Source organism: Amblyraja radiata, chromosome 23 (assembly GCF_010909765.2).
Source record: "Amblyraja radiata isolate CabotCenter1 chromosome 23, sAmbRad1.1.pri, whole genome shotgun sequence".
Classification (NCBI taxonomy): Eukaryota; Metazoa; Chordata; class Chondrichthyes; order Rajiformes; family Rajidae; genus Amblyraja; species Amblyraja radiata.
This window is the reverse complement of record NC_045978.1, coordinates 24,199,274-24,217,240: the sequence shown is the minus strand read 5'-3', so window position 1 is coordinate 24,217,240 and position 17,967 is coordinate 24,199,274. Positions and strand designations below refer to the sequence as shown.

General features: G+C 47.5%; 1 long non-coding RNA gene across 1 annotated transcript; it reads right to left on the bottom strand.

Moving 5' to 3' along the window:
* Positions 1–5,215: 5,215 nt before the first annotated feature.
* LOC116986363 lies at positions 5,216–13,489 on the bottom strand. The gene is made up of 3 exons (XR_004415458.1): positions 13,451–13,489; positions 11,243–11,244; positions 5,216–5,225 (listed from the first exon to the last, which is right to left on the bottom strand). It is a non-coding gene; the product is annotated as an uncharacterized LOC116986363 (long non-coding RNA).
* Between the last annotated feature and the right edge of the window lie 4,478 nt (positions 13,490–17,967).

The window sequence follows — 17,967 nt, the reverse complement described above, 5'->3', positions numbered from 1 at the left end:
GCGGGACAGGCAGCATCTCTGGAGAGAAGGAATGGTCTGAAGAAAGGTCTCGACCCGAAACGTCACCCATTCCTTCTCCAGTTTCCCAGTCTTCCAGTTTTGTGTCTTGGAGCCTATTTGGAGGTTGTAGTATTTAAAAGCCTGATGGTTGTAGGGAAGAAGCTGCTCCTGAACCTGGATGTTACAGTTTTCAGGTTCCTATATCTTTTTCAGGCTCCTATACAGATACAAAGCATTGGAAAGATCCAACTGCCTAGCAGTTTGCAAACATCAATCATCGAATGATAATGTTATCGTCCGTATGCACGATGTACTCTACCCCCCGCGGCGACCAGCGTTCATGGAAGGTTTCTGTGGACGCCGCGTGATCCATCTCCAGGGACACACAGGCTTGGACATAGGCCCGGAAGAGGGACAGGCGGAACCCTTAACTGCCTGCAGCCTGGGCCGGGCACAGGATCAAACTGACAGGGAAATCCCACCACCACCCTCCCCCCCCACCCCACAGACTGACCGACCCTCCCCCCTCTTGAGTGACCAAGGATCAGGAGCGTGAGGGTGAGGCTGACATGTACTGATGATCACAACAGCCTGCAGGGGCTATCCTTCCCGTCTCTTCCTCTGGGCAACACAGTGGCGCAGCGGTAGAGTTGCTGGCTCACAGCACCAGAGACCCGGGTTCGATCCTGACCATGGGCGCTGCCTGTACAGAGTTTGCACATTCTACCCGGGACCACGTGGGTTTTCCCCGGGTGCTCCGGTTTCCTCCCACACTCCAAAGACATGAAAGGTTTGTAGGCAAATTGGCTTGGTAACATTGGAAATTGTCCTGAGTGTGTGCAGGGTAGAGTTAGTGTGTGGGCGTCGCTGGTCAGCATGGAGCCGGTGGGCCGAAGGGCCTGTTTCCGCACTGTATCTCTAGACCAGACTATAAATTAAATGCAGGAGTGTTTAAAAAAAACGAGAATCTCGTACTAACAAAAAAAAATCCAGAATAAAGTACAAAGAAATGGTATCCTGAGTGTATTTGGCATTCATTGCTCTAGGGATTTTCTTTTTCGAAAGGAAACTTTTTAGGCTTAGATCGACTTGGACAGAGACTCTGCAGCATCTTGATCTTTTCAACATGGGCTGATTTCCAAGGTCTGCCCAGTAACAAATCAACTTAATCTCTTCAAAAAAATATGAATCAGGCACTATTTTATTTGCTGTCTCTTATTTCAGGACTGTTAAAGCCGCACTCACTACCAGACTCAACTTATCTCCAGAGATGCTGCCTGACCCGCTGAGTTACTCCAGCATTGCGTGTCTTCTCCTGACCTGAAAGGTTGTCTGTCCGTTTCCATCCACAGGGAACGTCTGACCCACCGAGTTCCTCCGGCTCACACTGATTTGTGCACAAGGCTCCAGCATCGACAGCCTCTTGTCGACACAAGGAACTGCAACACAATGTGCTGGAAGAACTCAGTGGTTCTGGCAGCCGCGGATGCTGACTGACCCACTGATTCCCTCCAGCACTTTCTGTGCTGCAAACTCTTGTTTCTACCTTCTTTCTATGCTTAGCTTAGTTTAGACATACAGCATGGAAACAGGCCCTTCAGCCCACTCGCTCCACGCTGTCCATCGATCACCCATTCACATGAGTTCATTGTTATCCCACTTTCTAATCCATCCCCATCACACTAGAAACATAGAAACATAGAAAATAGGTGCAGGAGTAGGCCATTCGGCCCTTTGAGTCTGCACCGTCATTCAATATGATCATGGTTGATCATCCAACTCAGTATCCTGTACCTGCCTTCTCTCCATACCCCCTGATCCCTTTAGCCACAAGGGCCACATCTAACTCCCTCTTAAATATAGCCAATGAACTGGCCTCAACTACCTTCTGTGGCAGAGAATTCCAGAGATTCGCCACTCTCTGTGTAAAAAATGTTTTTCTCATCTTTTCCCCCTTATCCTTAAACTGTGACCCCTTGTTCTGGACTTCCCCAACATCGGGAACAATCTTCCTGCATCTAGCCTGTCCAACCCCTTAAGAATTTTGTAAGTTTCTATAAGATCCCCCTAGGGGCATTTTTTTTTACAGAGGTCAACTAACCTACAAACCTGCACGTCTTTGGGATGTGGGAAGATGTTTCCAGTTGTGGGAGAGTCTAGGACTAGATGTCATAGCCTCAGTATGGGAATGGGAAGAGGAGTGAAAATGGTTAGCAACTGGGAGATCCAGGTAGGCCATGGCGGACAGAGAGTGTGTTAGACAAAATGGTCGCCAAGTCCATGCTTGGTCTCACCAATGTACAGGAGGGAACACCAGATGCAGAACAAGGTTAGAGGAGGTGCACGTGAACCTCTATCTGGCATGGTAGGTCTGCTGTGGTCTCCTCTACACAGCTGGGTGTACGTAAATGGTCAGTGTGTGCACGGCAGGTTTCTGCAAATAGGAATATGACAAAGCCCAGGACAACCTGATTCAATCACTTTGTGTGAAAAGGTAAATATTGATCCAGGAAATCTTGTTACTTTTCATTGTGTAGTGAGAATCTTTTACCTGAGAGGGCAGATAAGACCTTTGTTTAATCACTCAATGGAAAGGCGTCTTCTGGGACAATACAAAGGGGTATTTATGTGCGGTTGTGAAAAATTGCAGCAGGTCCTTGATCAGCTGAAAATTATATCTCAGATAGATAGGATGGTCAAAAAGGCTTTTGGCACATTGGCCTTCATGTCAGAATATTGAGTACAAAAGTTGGGAGGTCATGTTGCAGTTGCATAAGATGATGGTGAGGCCGCATTTAGGGTATTGTGTTCAGTTTTGTCAAGCTGGAAAGGGTGCAGAGAAGATTTATGAGGATGTTGCCAGGACTCGGGGGCCTAAGCTACAGGGAGAGATTGAGCAGGCCAGGACTCTATTTCTTGGAGTGCAGGAGGATGAGGGGTGATAAGGGGTGGAAGATTGCAATCTTCACATGGTCCGCCCTGTTTTGACTAATGCAATCAACTCGACGTGCACAAACGAAGATCAAATAGAACAAGTTGTCCAACAACTTTAGGTTGTGCACGCCACACGAAAGAAGAAGAAGGGGTGATCATATAGAGGTGTACAAAATCATGAGAGGAATAGATCGGGTAGACTCACAGTCTCTTGCCCAGAGTAGGGGAATGGAGAACCAGAGGACAGAGGTTTAAGATGAAGGGGGAAAGATTTAATAGTAACCTGAGGGGTAACTTTTTCACGCAAGGGGTGGTGGGTTTATGGAACGAGCTGCCTGAGGAGGTAATTGAGACAGGTACTATTGCAACGTTGAAGAAACAGTTAGACAGGTACATGGATTGGACAGGTTTAGAGGGATATGGTCCAAATGCAGGCAGGCAGGACTAGTAGATGGGACATGTTGGTCGGCGTGGATAAGTTGGTCCGACGGGCCTGTTTCCTTGCTCTTTGACTATGACTATGATGCTCTGATTTATGCACCTCTTGTATGTTGTATCTCTTAAAAAAAACTAAAGTAAAACCTAAATAAGGGTGAAGAGGGGTTGCAACCCGAAACATCACCGATCCATTTTCTATAGAGATGCAGCCTGACCCGCTGAGTTACTCCAGCATTTTGTGTCTATCTTTCTAAATCAATCTAGTCTTTCAGCGCTGCAGACAGCCTAGGCATTTGCTGAATGGTGCAGTTATTTACAACAACAAAAAGAACGCACATCGTGTTCAGGGAAATATTTTCAGAAATATAAAGGCTTCTTTACGGCCTCCATCCACTTCAGGAAATGGTCTTGAGGTGACGGAGAGCAAGTTTATTTATTCTTCAGGAGCAACAGAGAGGATGTCAGTGCCCGCGGTTCACAGCTCGCCGTACCAAATGTGGCTGTGGCCTGACACCCACACACCTCGCCCTCACCCTCACCCTGGTAGACCATTGTACAGAACCAAGACGGGACGGGAGACAGAGCGAGATGTCCGTCGGGGAATGTTGCCGACTGGCTCGCTCCAGACTGCAGGAGTACGTGCTGAGGGACTCGCTGAAACTCGGTGCAGCCAACGCCAAGGCTCTGTGGGGGAGGACCACAGTATAGGGTCCTTCCGCTGCTGGACATGGGGGAGGGGGGGGGGCAGGGAGTAGTGGAGATGTCCCTCAAACAAGGGAAGGGATATCACCCCAGGGGGCCACATGAATGGCAAGGGTGCTGGGCGTAATTATGGTATTTGGGAACACGCTCAAATATAACGTATGTAGAGCCGTGGAGAATGTTGGAGGAACTTTCACAGTTTTTGATTTGTTTACCTTTTTATTCTGAATAAAGTTTGATTAAAAAAAGAATAAACGGCAGTGAGCTGTCAGTCTGATATTTCTTCCCACCACTTACTGGGTCGACTCTTTCCTTTCATTTGTTTTCTCATTAGTTGGGTTTATTATTGTCACGTGTACCCTGCTGCGAACTATTCAGTCAGTGAAAAGATTATACACGATTGTCAGAGTGAGGCAACACGCAAAGTGGAGGAACAGCTCCTCATATTTCGCTTGGGCAGCCAACAATCCCACGGGATCGACGCTGACTTCTCTCATTTCAAGTCGGACTAACTGTACCACCATTCGCACCCCTGTTTCCCTCTCGTTATCACCTCTTCCCCAGCCAGCAATGGGCCATCATGGGCTCCACCTTTCCTTGGTTGTCCAATTTGTTCTGGCCTTTCCCGACCTCCAGCTCACCCCCCGCTCTCCCCCCCCCCCCCCCCCCCCACTACTAAAGATCCTATAGCGGAACAAGATAGACTATTCCTTCTAAATGCAATGGGCTGACGTGTAGTACGCAACGGAGGGGAACGTGGGCCTTTTTTCCATCCATTTCAGTAACCCGACCCGCGTTGCGGGGGAACGGTTTGTGTTAATAAATTATAATTCTGAAAATGAGGAGAAGATTTTTACCAAAGAAATTTTATTTTTACGAGGATGTTTCCGTGACCGGCTTCTGTCCCCGGACTAGTTATCTTTGCTCCGCTTTGGGATCTTTGGTGCGGAGACGGAAGCCGGTTACGGAAATGGGGCCAAAAATTACCCCTGAACCTGCCCATGACCGTACTACGTCTTTTTCGTCGAGTGATCCGTCTCGCTCGCTACAGGATCTTTGCCCACCACTTTCAGTCTGAAGAACGTTTCTGACCCGAAATGTCACATATTTATAAACCCCTGACCCGCTGAGTTACTCCAGCACTTTGTGTTCTATCTTCGGTGTAAACCAGCATCTGCGGTTTCTTCCTCCACCCTTCCTCTGACTGATGTATGTGTTCATGCTGACCATCCACCGCTCTAAAAGAGAGACACAAAATGCTGGAGTAACTCACCGGGACAGGCAGCATCTCTGGAGAGAAGGAATGGGTGACGTTTTAGGTGGAGATCCTTCTAGTTCCACGTTATCCCACTTTCGCGTCCACTGCCCACACGCGCTTGTTTTTTTTTAACCTTCACCGGGTGGGCCAGCTTGGGCTCAATGAGTCAGATGGTTGTGGGTTTAAGACCCAAGCCAGAGATTTGACCACAGACATTTCTCTCAAAACATTGGGAGGGCTCCACAGGAGCATTAAACACCGCTGTTGTTGGTGTTGCCCTGCCGATGAGACGTCAAACCAAGGTCCCGCCGTGAAGAGGACCAGAGATGTTCTCCCCAGTGCCTGAGTCAATATGTAATCACCACCCACTGAGGACAAGCTTCTAACTTAACTACGATCCTGGTATCCTTCGTGGGAAGACAAAAGTGCTGGAGAAACTCAGCGGGTGCGGCAGCGTCTATGGAGCGAAGGAAATAGGCAACGTTTCGGGACGAAACGTTGCCTATTTCCTTCGCTCCATAGATGCTGCCGCACCCGCTGAGTTTCTCCAGCACTTTTGTCTACCTTCGATTTTCCAGCATCTGCAGTTCCTTCTTAAACATCCTTCGTGGGATCTTGCTTTGTCAAAATGGCCGACCATATTTCGTTTAGTTTCCATCGACACAAAATGCTGGAGTAACTCACGAGGGGGGGGGGGGTCAGACGGCATCTCTGGGAAAAAAAGGATGGGTGACGTTTCAGACGTTTCAAATGTTCAAGCTTCAGTCTGAAGTTCAAACTACATTAAAGCACACCAGTTCCTTAGACAAAGTCCAATGTCCGTAATGGGGTAGAGGAGAATCAAACAGCACCCCAGCTTATGGAAGGACTGTTCTGAAGAATGGTAACAAAGGGGAAGAAGCAGCTCTGGTGGTGTGGCTTTATAACCCCTGACATAAGAGACAGCAAATAGAATAGTGGCAGATTCATAATTTTGGGGGGGGGGGGGGGGTGTTTAGTGATGCAGCGTGGAAACAGACCCTTCGGCCCATCGAGTCTGCGCTGACCACCGATCGCCCATTCACACTAGTTCCATCTTATCCCACTTTTGCATCCACTCCCCTACACACTAAAGGGACAATTTACAGAGGCCAATCAACTTACAAACCCGCACGTCTTTGGAGTGTGATAGGAAACCAGAGCACCCAGAGGAAACACACACAATCACAGGGAGGATGTGCAAACTCCGCAAAGATAGCACCCGTTGTCAGTATCGAACCTGGGTCTCTGGAGCTGTGAGGCAGCAGGTCTACCACTGAGCCACTGTGCTGCCACAGGGAATGACAGGGATTTAGCTTTAGTTTTAGAGGCACAATCAGAATCACAATATTACTTTATTAGCCAAGTATGTTTTGCAACATACGAGGAATTTCATTTGCCAAGTCAGTCATACAAATAAAAAGCAACGGAACACACAAAACACATTTTAACATAAACATCCATCACAGAAACTCCTCCACATTCCTCGCTGTAATCGAAGGCGAATAAAAGTTCAATATCTTCCCTTTGCTCTCCCGCGGTCGGGGGCCTCGAGTAAAAACAGGCCGCCCGGCCCATCGATTCCATGCTAACCGTCGACTGCCCGTTCACACTAGTTCACAGACAGCAACCAAGGTCAGGATCAAAGCCGAGTCTCTGGTGCTGTGAGGCAGTGGCTCTACCCGCTGCACCACCCAGACGCTGCCACTGTTTCTATAATAGTGACTTCTAATGAGTTTATTGACAGTAATATTCTACGCAGGTCAGTATGAGCTATAGAGACCTGTGTGTTTTACGTAGCAGAATTCACTGATGAACAGCAGATTTGTTGGGATCTAACCTGCAATATTTCTGTGTGAAAGCCTTGTTTATAATATTTTTACAGTGATGACCTAAACTATTTCCCTGGTAAACAAGAAGGGTTGTGGTGGGCTTGGCTGGTTCCTGATCCACTAATATGTCCCTTTTAACATGTTATTCCCATGCTCATATTCCTCCTTGGTCTCATCCCTGTCTTGGTTTCAATCATTTTCTTGAAACCCCAAGATTATTCTAGAACATTGGGGTTTCGAGAGTCTAAAGATGTTGGAGGGACTCAACGAGTCAGGAAGCATCTAGCTTACAGATACAGCGTGGAAATAATCCCTTCGGCTCACCGAGTCTGCGCGTAGACCAATGATCACCCGCTCACTTGTTCTATCCTACGGAGTTTGTACATTCTCCATGTGACAGTGTGGGTTTTCACCGGGTGCTCCGGTTTCCTCCCACATTCCAACGATGTGCAGGTTTGTAGGTTGAACGGGCAAACACTGGAGCAAAACACAAAGTGCTGGAGGAACTCAATGGATCAGGAAACATCCAGGGAAGGAATGGACCGGTGATGCTTCAGGTTGGGACTCTTCTTTAGACCCCTCAGCCCTCCCCATTCACCACATCTTACACATTCCTCCTCAGCGTACTTCCATTTATATGGAATAAAGGTCATCTCATCGATATTAAACTCAGTATCTGCACCCAAAGTTGATAGACATAGAAAACATAGAAAAATAGGTGCAGGAGTAGGCCATTCGGCCCTTCGAGCCAGCACCGCCATTCAATATGATCATGGCTGATCATCTAAAATCAGTACCCCATTCCTGCTTTTTCCCCATATCCCTTGATTCCCTTAGTTCTAAGAGCTAATTCTAACTCTCTCGTGAAAACATCCAGTGAATTGGCCTCCACTGCCTTCTGTGGCAGAGAATTCCGCAGATTCACAACTCTCTGGATGAAAAAGTTTTTCCTCATTTCAGTCCTACCCCTTATTTTTAAACTGTGACCCCTGTTTCTGGACTCTCCCCCCCCCCACATCGGGAACATTTTTCCTGCATCTATCCTGTTCAATCCTTTAAGAATTGTATATGTTTCTATACAATCCCTATTCTAAGAAGAGCAGATCCCACGGAGTCCCAGCTATTATTTATCCTGCATTTAAGATTATAACAAGCAGATTATTTGACGATGATCACACTGCTCTTTGTGGAAACTTGCCACGGACAAATAGATTCTTGTGTTTATGACTTCATTGGCTGTAAAGCATTTTGGGACATTTCTGAGGTCATGGAAGATACTCTGTTTGAAATGCAAGACCCTCTTTTCATTTACATTTCAACATAAAAGCTTTACACCAATTAATACGTCACAGTGATGCAGCGATTCCTCACATCGCCAGAGGCCCGGGTTCGATCCCGACTACGGGTGCTGTCTGTATGGGAGTTTGTACATCCTCCCCATGACCGCGTGGGTTTTCTCCGGGTGCTCCGGTTTCCTCCCACACTCCAAAGACATACAGACTTATCGGTTGATTGGCTTCTGTAAATTGCCCCACGTGTGTAGTTTAGTTAGTTGTAGTTTCGTTCATTATCGCGTGTACCGAGGTACCGTGAAAAGCTTTTTGTTGCGTGCTAACCAGTCAGCAGAAAGACTATATGTGATTGCAGCTGACCTGCCCACAGTGTACAGATACAGGATAACATGAACAACATCTAGTGCAAGACCAGTAAAGTATCATTCGAGGGTCTCCAATTGGATAGATGGTAGCTCAGGACCACTCTCTAGATGTTGATGTGTAGGATGCGAAACTGAGATAACATTGGCACAAAGTGCTGGAGTAACTGCGGGTCAGGCAGCATCTCTGGAGAACATGGATAGGTGACTTTTCGTTTCGGGACCCTTCTTCAGAAAGAATGTCTGAAGAAGGGTTTCGGCCGAAACGTTGTCTATTTCCTTCGCTCCATAGATGCTGCCTCACCCGCTGAGTTTCTCCAGCATTTTTGTCTACCTTCAGAAAGAATATGGAGTTTTAGTGTCCTATCTCGTGCCAATTCCCATTCTCTCGTCACCCCCGGTACCTGCTGATCCACAACGACTTTTGGTTAAGCAAAACCTTTAATTCAGTCTGAAGAAGGATCCCGACCCGAAACGTCACCCATCCATGTTCTCCAGAGATGCTGCCTGACCCGCTGAGTTACTCCGGCACTTTGTGTCTTTTTTTTTCAGCCGACCCTTAGAACCCTTAACAACTCCTTAAGCATGCCAACTTTTTTCTCTGATAAAGCCCTCGTTGAACACCTTGGGATGGGGTTTGCTACATTAATGTTGCCATACGAATACAAGTCGCTATTGTTAACAGCGGCACTATCTCTTCACGAACCAGCTGCGTTTATCTTTTTACTGAACATGCGAATCTTAGTGCATTCATAACCATAAGGGTTCCCAGAATTAAATCACACGTTAAGGGAATTCTCCAGTCTAACGGCTGAAGCTGAGACTTGTGCATGAGTAATGCAGTAATAATGTGTGAGCTATTTCACTGCAAGTTATTAGTGCATTGCTCACACATTAGATGCTTTCTGAATGGCGTTAATGAGAAGCTCTCGTGTAACATGATTAGTACCTCGATACAAATCCTTTTCCAAATCAATCACTCCGACTTAATCCTGCCTTCAGATTATCTTTCACTTCACTATTATTTTTAATGGTAGGTGGGATTTACATGAACTCGAGCTGTTTTGGGACTGCAATAAAAAAAGAAGCAAAATTCTCAAGGTCTGCACTTCGATCCACACAGCAGTTGGTTTTATGTGAGTTGGTATTAATCGCCCCACCTCTGGCAACTGCTCTTTCTGCTGGTCGTGGCCCAAACCAATGCTTCCCAACATGTTTCCTTAACGTGATCCTGTTTAAACTCTGGAAACATTTTGTCGTCTAAAAATGATGCAGTTGGTCTGAAATAAGACTGGGTTTAGAGGATGTTGGCTACAAGGAGGGATTAAAAAATACACCACATCGTGGAGCAACTCTGTGGTGGGTCAGGCAGCATCTCTGTGGAGCAACTCTGTGGTGGGTCAGGCAGCATCTCTGGAGAACATGGAGCTATAAGGAGAGATTCAACAAACTTGGGTTATTTTCTCTGGAACGCCGGAAAGGGTGGCGCAGCAGCAGAGTTGCAGCCTCACAGCGCCGCAGACCCCAGGTTCCATCCTGACTACGGGTGCTGTCTGTACAGAGTTTGTATGTTCTACTTGTGAGACCCCAGGTTCCATCCACACCTCCGGGTGCACCAGTTTCCTCTCGTTCTCCAAAGACGTGCAGGTTTGTAGGTTAATTGGCTTTGGTAAAATTGTAAATTATCCCTAATGTGTAGGATAGTCTAGTGTATAGGATGAACACTGGTCAGCGCAGGCTCAGTGGGCCGAAGGGCCTGTTTCCACGCTGTATCTCAAAAGTCTAAATCTCCTTAGAGTCATGGAATTATATAGCAAGGAAACAGGCCCTTTGGCCCATCCCGTCCATGCCAACCAAGATGCCTATCTAAACAAGTCCCATTTGCCTGCATTTAACCCATATCCCTTTGAAGGCCAGGTGTCAACTTTTGATCCATGACTCTCCTGCGGGTTAGGATGTTAGGCAGCGCAAATGTTCGTGTGGCTGCTCTTTGTATGTGAAGATAGACACAAAGTGCTGGAGTAACTTGTGACCTCCACGCTTTCCAAAGATAACTCCTTGACTGCAAAGTACGTTAAGGATGGCGGAAGAGACTGCGGTGTTCATTTTGAACCGCGTTGAACAAATAGCTACGAGAAAAAAAACAGTTGAACTAAATGTTCCAAAAATAATGTAGTCACAAAGCAGTGCCTGTTTGGTGAGCATCGGGCATGTTGCCACGAGGATGAGCACGCCAATGTGTTTGGAACCTGTGTGGAAGATGAAACCAGTGTTAGTTAGTCCTGGTGCCCAGGAACCTGCTTTCATTAACAGAGGTAATGGCTGTTGGTTGCTCTTTACTGGGAATTGAGACACACTGTGTTCCTTTTACTAGTGATCTTCTGCAGTGAATATGCCCGGCTGCACTGCTTTTTAACTTTCGTGTGTGTAACATGACATTCCATGTGTGCTTTATCTTACAGTAGGCTTAGTTCTACCTGCTAACACTTCACGTGTAGGGTCTTGACCCACAACGTTACCAAGCCATGTTCTCCAGAGATTACTTTCGTTGAGGGATACCGGCCCTTTTGGAAACAGGCCCTTTTGGCCCGCCGAGCCCATGCCGACCAGCGATCACCCATACACTAGTTCTGTCCTACACACTAGGGGATGGCACAGGGGTAGAGATGCTGCCTTACAGCGCCAGAGACTCAGCTTCGATCCTGACTAAGGGGGTTGTCTCAATCTCTGTCTCTCTCTGTCTCTCTGCCTCTTTCTGTCTCACTCTCTCTGTCCCTCTCTGCCTCTGTTTCTGTCTCCCCTTCACCCTCTCTCGCTCTCTACCACTCACGTTAACACATCCTGCCTCTTCTATCAGTCTTTCCAGGTGCGGCAGAGGTTTACCTGCACCTACTCCAACCTCATCTATTGCATCCGCTGCTCTAGATGTCAGCTGCTCTACATCGGTGAGACCAAGCGCAGGCTTGGCGATCGCTTCGCCCAACACCTCCGCACGGTTATCAATAACCAACCTGATCTCCCGGTGGCTCAGCACTTCAACCACCCCCCCCCCCCCTCCCATTCCAAATCCGACCTTTCTGTCCTCGGCCTCCTCCATGGCCAGAGTGAGGACCACCGGAAATTGGAGGAGCAGCACCTCATATTTCGCTTGGGCAGTTTGCACCCCAGCAGTATGAACATTGACTTCTCTAATTTCAGGTAGTCCTTACTTTCTCCTCCCCTTCTCAGCTCTCCCTCAGCCCACTGGCTCCTCCTCTTCCTTTCATCTTCTCCCCCCCCCCCCCTCACATCAGTCTGAAGAAGGGTTTCGGCCTGAAACGTTGCCTATTTCCTTCTCTCCATAGATGCTGCCTCACCCGCTGAGTTTCTCCAGCACTTTTGTCTACCTCTTCTATCTACCTGTTCATGCCAATACTAGTTCTACTCTCATGTTCATGCCAATATTAATTCTCCCCCAGTGATTAACCTGGAGTTAATTTCCACCTCTGTAACGTTGTCTAAATTAGTGGAGTGGAAGTTAAGTTACTGGACTGGAAGTTTGGATCCAGAGACATCGGTTCAAATTCCACACTGACAGCTAGGGAATTTAAACATAAGAAATTAAAATGAAAAAATCTGAAATGAAATTGTTACAATAACCATGAAACTACCAGATTGTCATAACATCCCATCTAGTTCACATTTGTCCTTCAGGGAGGGATATTTGTCGTCCTTAGCTGGTTTGGATTACATGTAACTCCAGACTAACCAAAAACAAAATGCTGGCTGAATTCATTTGGTCACGCTGCCTGACCCACTGAGATCCACCAGCAGTTTGCGTTTTGCTCCAGATTCCAGCATCTGCAGGAAAAAAAGACACAAAGTGCGGGAGTAACTGAGCGGGTCAGGCAGCATCTCTGGAGAACATTGATAGGTGACGTTTCGGTTTGAGACCCTTATTCAGTTTGATTGTGAGGGGGGGGGGAGGGGAAAGAAAGTTGGAAGAGAGGAGAGACAGGAAAAAGGGTCTGAAGAAGGGTCTCGACCCGAAACATCACCTATTCTTTTTCTCCAGAGACGCTGCCTGGCCCGTTGAGTAACTCCAGCATTTTGTGTCTATCTTCTGTAAAAGTTTGATACAGGTGATGAGGGGGGTGGGGGAGTCAATAGGCAGATGGTTTATAGATGGAAGTTGTGAGACAAGAGGATTGAAGAATTACAAATTGTGAAGCTGGAGGAAGGAACATAGGTGAAAGGGGACGGGGACGGGGGGGACGGGGACCGGGACGGGGGGGTGGGGGGGGGGGTGGAGAAATCTGTGTGAGTCTAGGTTGGGCACAGGGCAGAGGGAGGGGGATGAAGGGGGTGGGCATGGGGTATATGGGGGAGGAAGGGAGAGGGGGGAAGGTTACATAGTAACCTAAAGTTCCAGCATCTCCAGACTCTTGTGGACAATTAATGATGGGAAACAAACTGTTGGTGCTGCCAGTAACCTGTGCTTCATATTTGTTGGCATAAAGGTGTCAGTAGCCATATTACTATGTGTATAACTTTTTGCTATGTATCAATCTAGGTTTAACTTTTTCAAGATATCGGCATGTACAGCCACAAAAAAGTATTGCTACTCATAGCTACAATGCGCCAGAATGCTGAGATCTATACTCTGCACTCGGTATCTTCATATTCCGCTAGGATAGCTTACAACCCAACTGTGTGAGCATTGACATCTCCAATTTTACTTCGGAGTCACATGAGTGACTACGTGAAGAACCCGCTCAGTGCGCAGGCGCGGCATTACGCCAGCAGTGCAACAGCGGCTGCCACGGGAGTTAGGCTCTCCCGTTACAGGATGAACCGGACCGTCAGGTGAGTACCCTGAGGTCGGGTTTTCTTTTACAGGTGAGCCTTTTTCTGCTTGTGTTTTTTACAGGCAGAGAAAAAGGCTCTGGAACAAAACTGTCCCCCGTTTTCCCGTTGGGGAGGGGGGCAGCAACAGGCGGTAGGAGCGTTACCCGGTGTTCCGTAATTCCCCGACACCGTGCCGAGGCCAGCCCGCTAGTACCTGAGCAGCGGGCTGGACGCATAGCCACTCGAGAGGCATCCGGCAGGTGTTCCCGATGTCGGACGGGACATCTCTCCACCCGCACGGGGGGAGAGAGAGCCGCCTGAGCCGCTGGAGCGGCTCACGGAGCAGGTGCCTGCGAGACGCACTGCTTGAGGGGCGCTCTCGCTACTACAAGGCACAAAAGCTCCAGAAGAAGGCGGTAGGAACAATTACCGGGCGCTCCGCTATCCCCATCACCGCGCCGAGCCCAGTCCCGCTAGTGCCTGAACTGCGGGCTGGATGTCTAGCCATCCGAACAGGCATCCGGCCGGTGGCGTCCGATTCGTCGGACGGGGACATGTCTCCACCTAAATGGAGGAGAGACAGCCGCCTGAGCTGCATCCAACAGCAATTGGAGCAGCTCCAGCGAGATGCACAGAAAGAGCGCTCTCGCGGAGGGAGGTCAGGCACCCCATCCACAGTGCTTCATGCACTGCCCTCTGCTCCCTCATTACTGGAGGCTAGCATTGGTGACCAGGGCTGGGCTGGTCTGGAACAGGAGCAGGCGGACGAATTCGGGAGTATGCCAGGGGTGCAGGAACATGAAGAGCTGTTGGGTGTGATGGACCGCTTGTAGCAACCCCACGGGCTGGAGCACCGCTGGAACCAAGAATGGCGGCCAGAATCAACCATTACTGGAAAAGGTGCTCGCTGAGGTGCTGAAACAACACAGCACCAGAAAACGGTGAGGCCCTCAAAGTAAAAAGTGTCAACAGCCAAATCTGGGGGCATGTGAGTCACACATCCAGACCCAAGAACTCAAGCTACAGCGGATCCTAAGGCTCCTGACGTCAGCCATCACAGCCTTTGCTCGTTCCGTGGAGACCACGGAGATGGATACCTGCCAGCAGGATGTGCTGGCATTAATGTGTACCACACAATTTGAGATCAACAATCTCCGGAGGGAAACATAAGACCTGCCCTCAATCCCAAATTTGCTGGCTTGTGTAAAGCCCCAGCTGCGGAGACGGACGCGCTGCTATTTGGGAAAGATTTCAATAAAAAACTGAAGGAGATGCAGGAAGCATCAAAAACCTTCGGCCTAATGAGGGCAGGCCCCGGGACGAGCAAACCAAGACCTCCGATACCCAAGCGGCAGCACCCCACGGCATCCACCAGTCGACGTCCGCAATATGGGACTGGTGAACGCTTGGGGTCCGCACATTATCCCCAAAGATCTTTTAGATCAGGGCCCGCAGCGGACCCTCTGGAAAATGCGCCTCCCCCCAACATCGCCAGCACGTCAGAACAAAATCTTCAGGAAAATGAAGAAACAGAATCGCCAATAACCATGGAGGTAGGTGGGTCTGGTCCCTACCAGCATATAGAGAATAAAGGTGCTTTATTAACAGGGGGGAGATTACACTTGTTTAAAGAAGCATGGGGTATGGTCACGAGTGACAAGTATATACTCAACAACATTACAGGATATAAAATACAATTAATGTCAGAAAAAACGCCGCCAGTTCAACAATGGCCCCAAAGGGTATTTCTCCCTCCGTCAAAGAGAAACGTGAGGGACAAGCTGAACTGGTGAGACTTATCACAAAGGGGGTAATCGAAAAGACCAAACATGAACCTTTGGAATTTGTATCGAATATATTCACTAAAACCAAAAAAGATGGTGTCTTTCGCATCATCATTGACTTAACATCATTAAACAAATTTGTTAAGTATATACATTTCAAAATGGAGACATATGTTACTGCCAAACAACTGAATTCCAAAGGACACTTCATGGCAAGCATTTATCTTAAATATGCTTACTATCTAGTACCCATATACAAGGATCATCGCAGATACCTAAAATTTATCTGGATGGTACAAAGCATTGCCCTATGGGCGAACTTCAGCCCAAGATTATTCACCAAAATATTGAACCCAGCCATGGCAATACTAAGAAAACAAAAACATATTTTCATGGCATATCTGGAGGATATTCTGATAGTAGGGAAAACGATGGAATTGGCTGTGGCAGCAGTATCAGCTACAAAACAGCTCCTCGAAACTCTGGGGTTCGTCCTACATCCAGATAAATCTAAGTTGAAGCCGCCCACTATCATGGACTACCTGGGCTTCACAATTAACTCAGTCCATATGACTGTTACCTTGCCAAAGGCAAAAATGGTTGAATTAGCACAATCATGCAACAAATTAATGGTCAACGAGCGACCAACTATTCGACAAGTAGCAAGAGTAATTGGGGAAATGGTAGCAGCATTTCCGGCTACACAATTCGGACCTTTGCACTATCAAAAATTTACAGAGAGCAAAGGTACAGGCAATAAAACGACATACAGGTCACTATGATCGTGTCATGAACTTACCCACTGAAGCAATATCAGAGCTACAGTGGTGGGCAGAAAACGTTTGGCATAGTTTCAGCCCTATCTTTATCACTAACCCTACTTTAGTTATTCAAACAGATGCCAGTGCTCAAGGCTGGGGAGTGACTAACTCCATATCCAGCACAAGTGGTAGATGGACTAAACTAGAGTCATCATTACTACTTACACTGGGCATTAACTATCTAGAGATGTTGGGCGCCTTTTATGGTTTAAAAGCATATGTATCTAATATGCAGCACTTGCATGTTCGGTTACAAATTGATAAATACTACGGTGATGGCTTATATTAACCATATGGGTGGCATAAAATCATTATCATGCGACAAATTGGTCAACATGATTTGGCAATGGTATGTCGAAAGACATATTTGGCTATCAGCTACTTACCTACCAGGTAAGCTAAACACCCATGCCATGAGAAAATTAAACGCATGGGTTGCAAGTTTGAACAGACCTTACCTGGAACTGGGATTGTCCAAACAAACCATCACCACCATGTCGGCATCCCTTCGAACATCCACCAAGAGGCAGTACTTAACCAGCATCAAAAAAGGGAGAAGTACTGCCAGGAAACATGGACAACATACGCAACAGCTACAGCCACCAACATACTGGAGTTCCTGGCCATCTACACCACGATGGTATATGGGACTAGGGGAGATTATGTGTTCAGCACGGACTAGAAGGGTCGAGATGGCCTGTTTCCGTGCTGTAATTGTTATATGGTTATATGGTTATATGATGTAGGGATCAGCTACAGTGCCATCAACACAGCGCAGAGTGCTCTTTCTGCTTATCTCAAACCAGCGCCAGGACAACAGGCGATGGGATCCCATCCACTGGTGGTAAAACTGATGAAGGGCATTTACAATATCAAGCCCTAAGCCCAGGTATACCCATATTTGGGATATCAGTGTGGTCCTGACATATCTCAGGGAATGGCCACCAGCCAGATCCCCCGGCCTTGAGCAAGCTACACTAAAGACGCTCATGTTGATGGCACTTGTATCCGCTCAGAGGGTCCAGTCACTACACCTATTGCGACTGGACAACATGATCACAGCTCCAGACCAGATCTGTCGTTATCCAGCGACTGGTCAAACAGAGCAGACCAGGAACACCTAATCCAGTCGTGGCTTACCCACCAGAACCACGGTTATGTGCCATGACTCACCTACTATCCTACATAGACACAACCAGAATATTCGAGGGAGATGAAAAGCCTTGTGGGTCAGTCACAAAAACCTTATGGTGGGGTACGAGCCAAACCATTGCGAGATGGCTCAAGCAGGTGCTAGAAACTGCTGGGATAAACACTAACATGTACAAATTTTATTCCACCAGGGCAGCATCCATGTCGACGGCTAAAGAATGGACATGTCTATAGACCACATCCTGGCTACAGCAGGATGGTGGGAAGGGAAAAGACCGTTCAGAAATTTTATAATAAGCCGTTGGCAAAACCTGGTTTATTTGCAGTAAAGATTTACGAACTGCAAATATTTAATTTAAGCCCAGGGGAGCAACTTAATTCTTTGTTGTTATTGTTTAAAAAATACCATTGTGTTTTTCTACAAATAGACTCTTTGGTTCATTACGATAACACTTCCTCCCTCAAGAACTTCGGCAGTGAGTGAAATGAAACTGTTACACGGTTTGAAATCACAGAGCTTTGAAATCTTCACGTAGTCACTCACGTG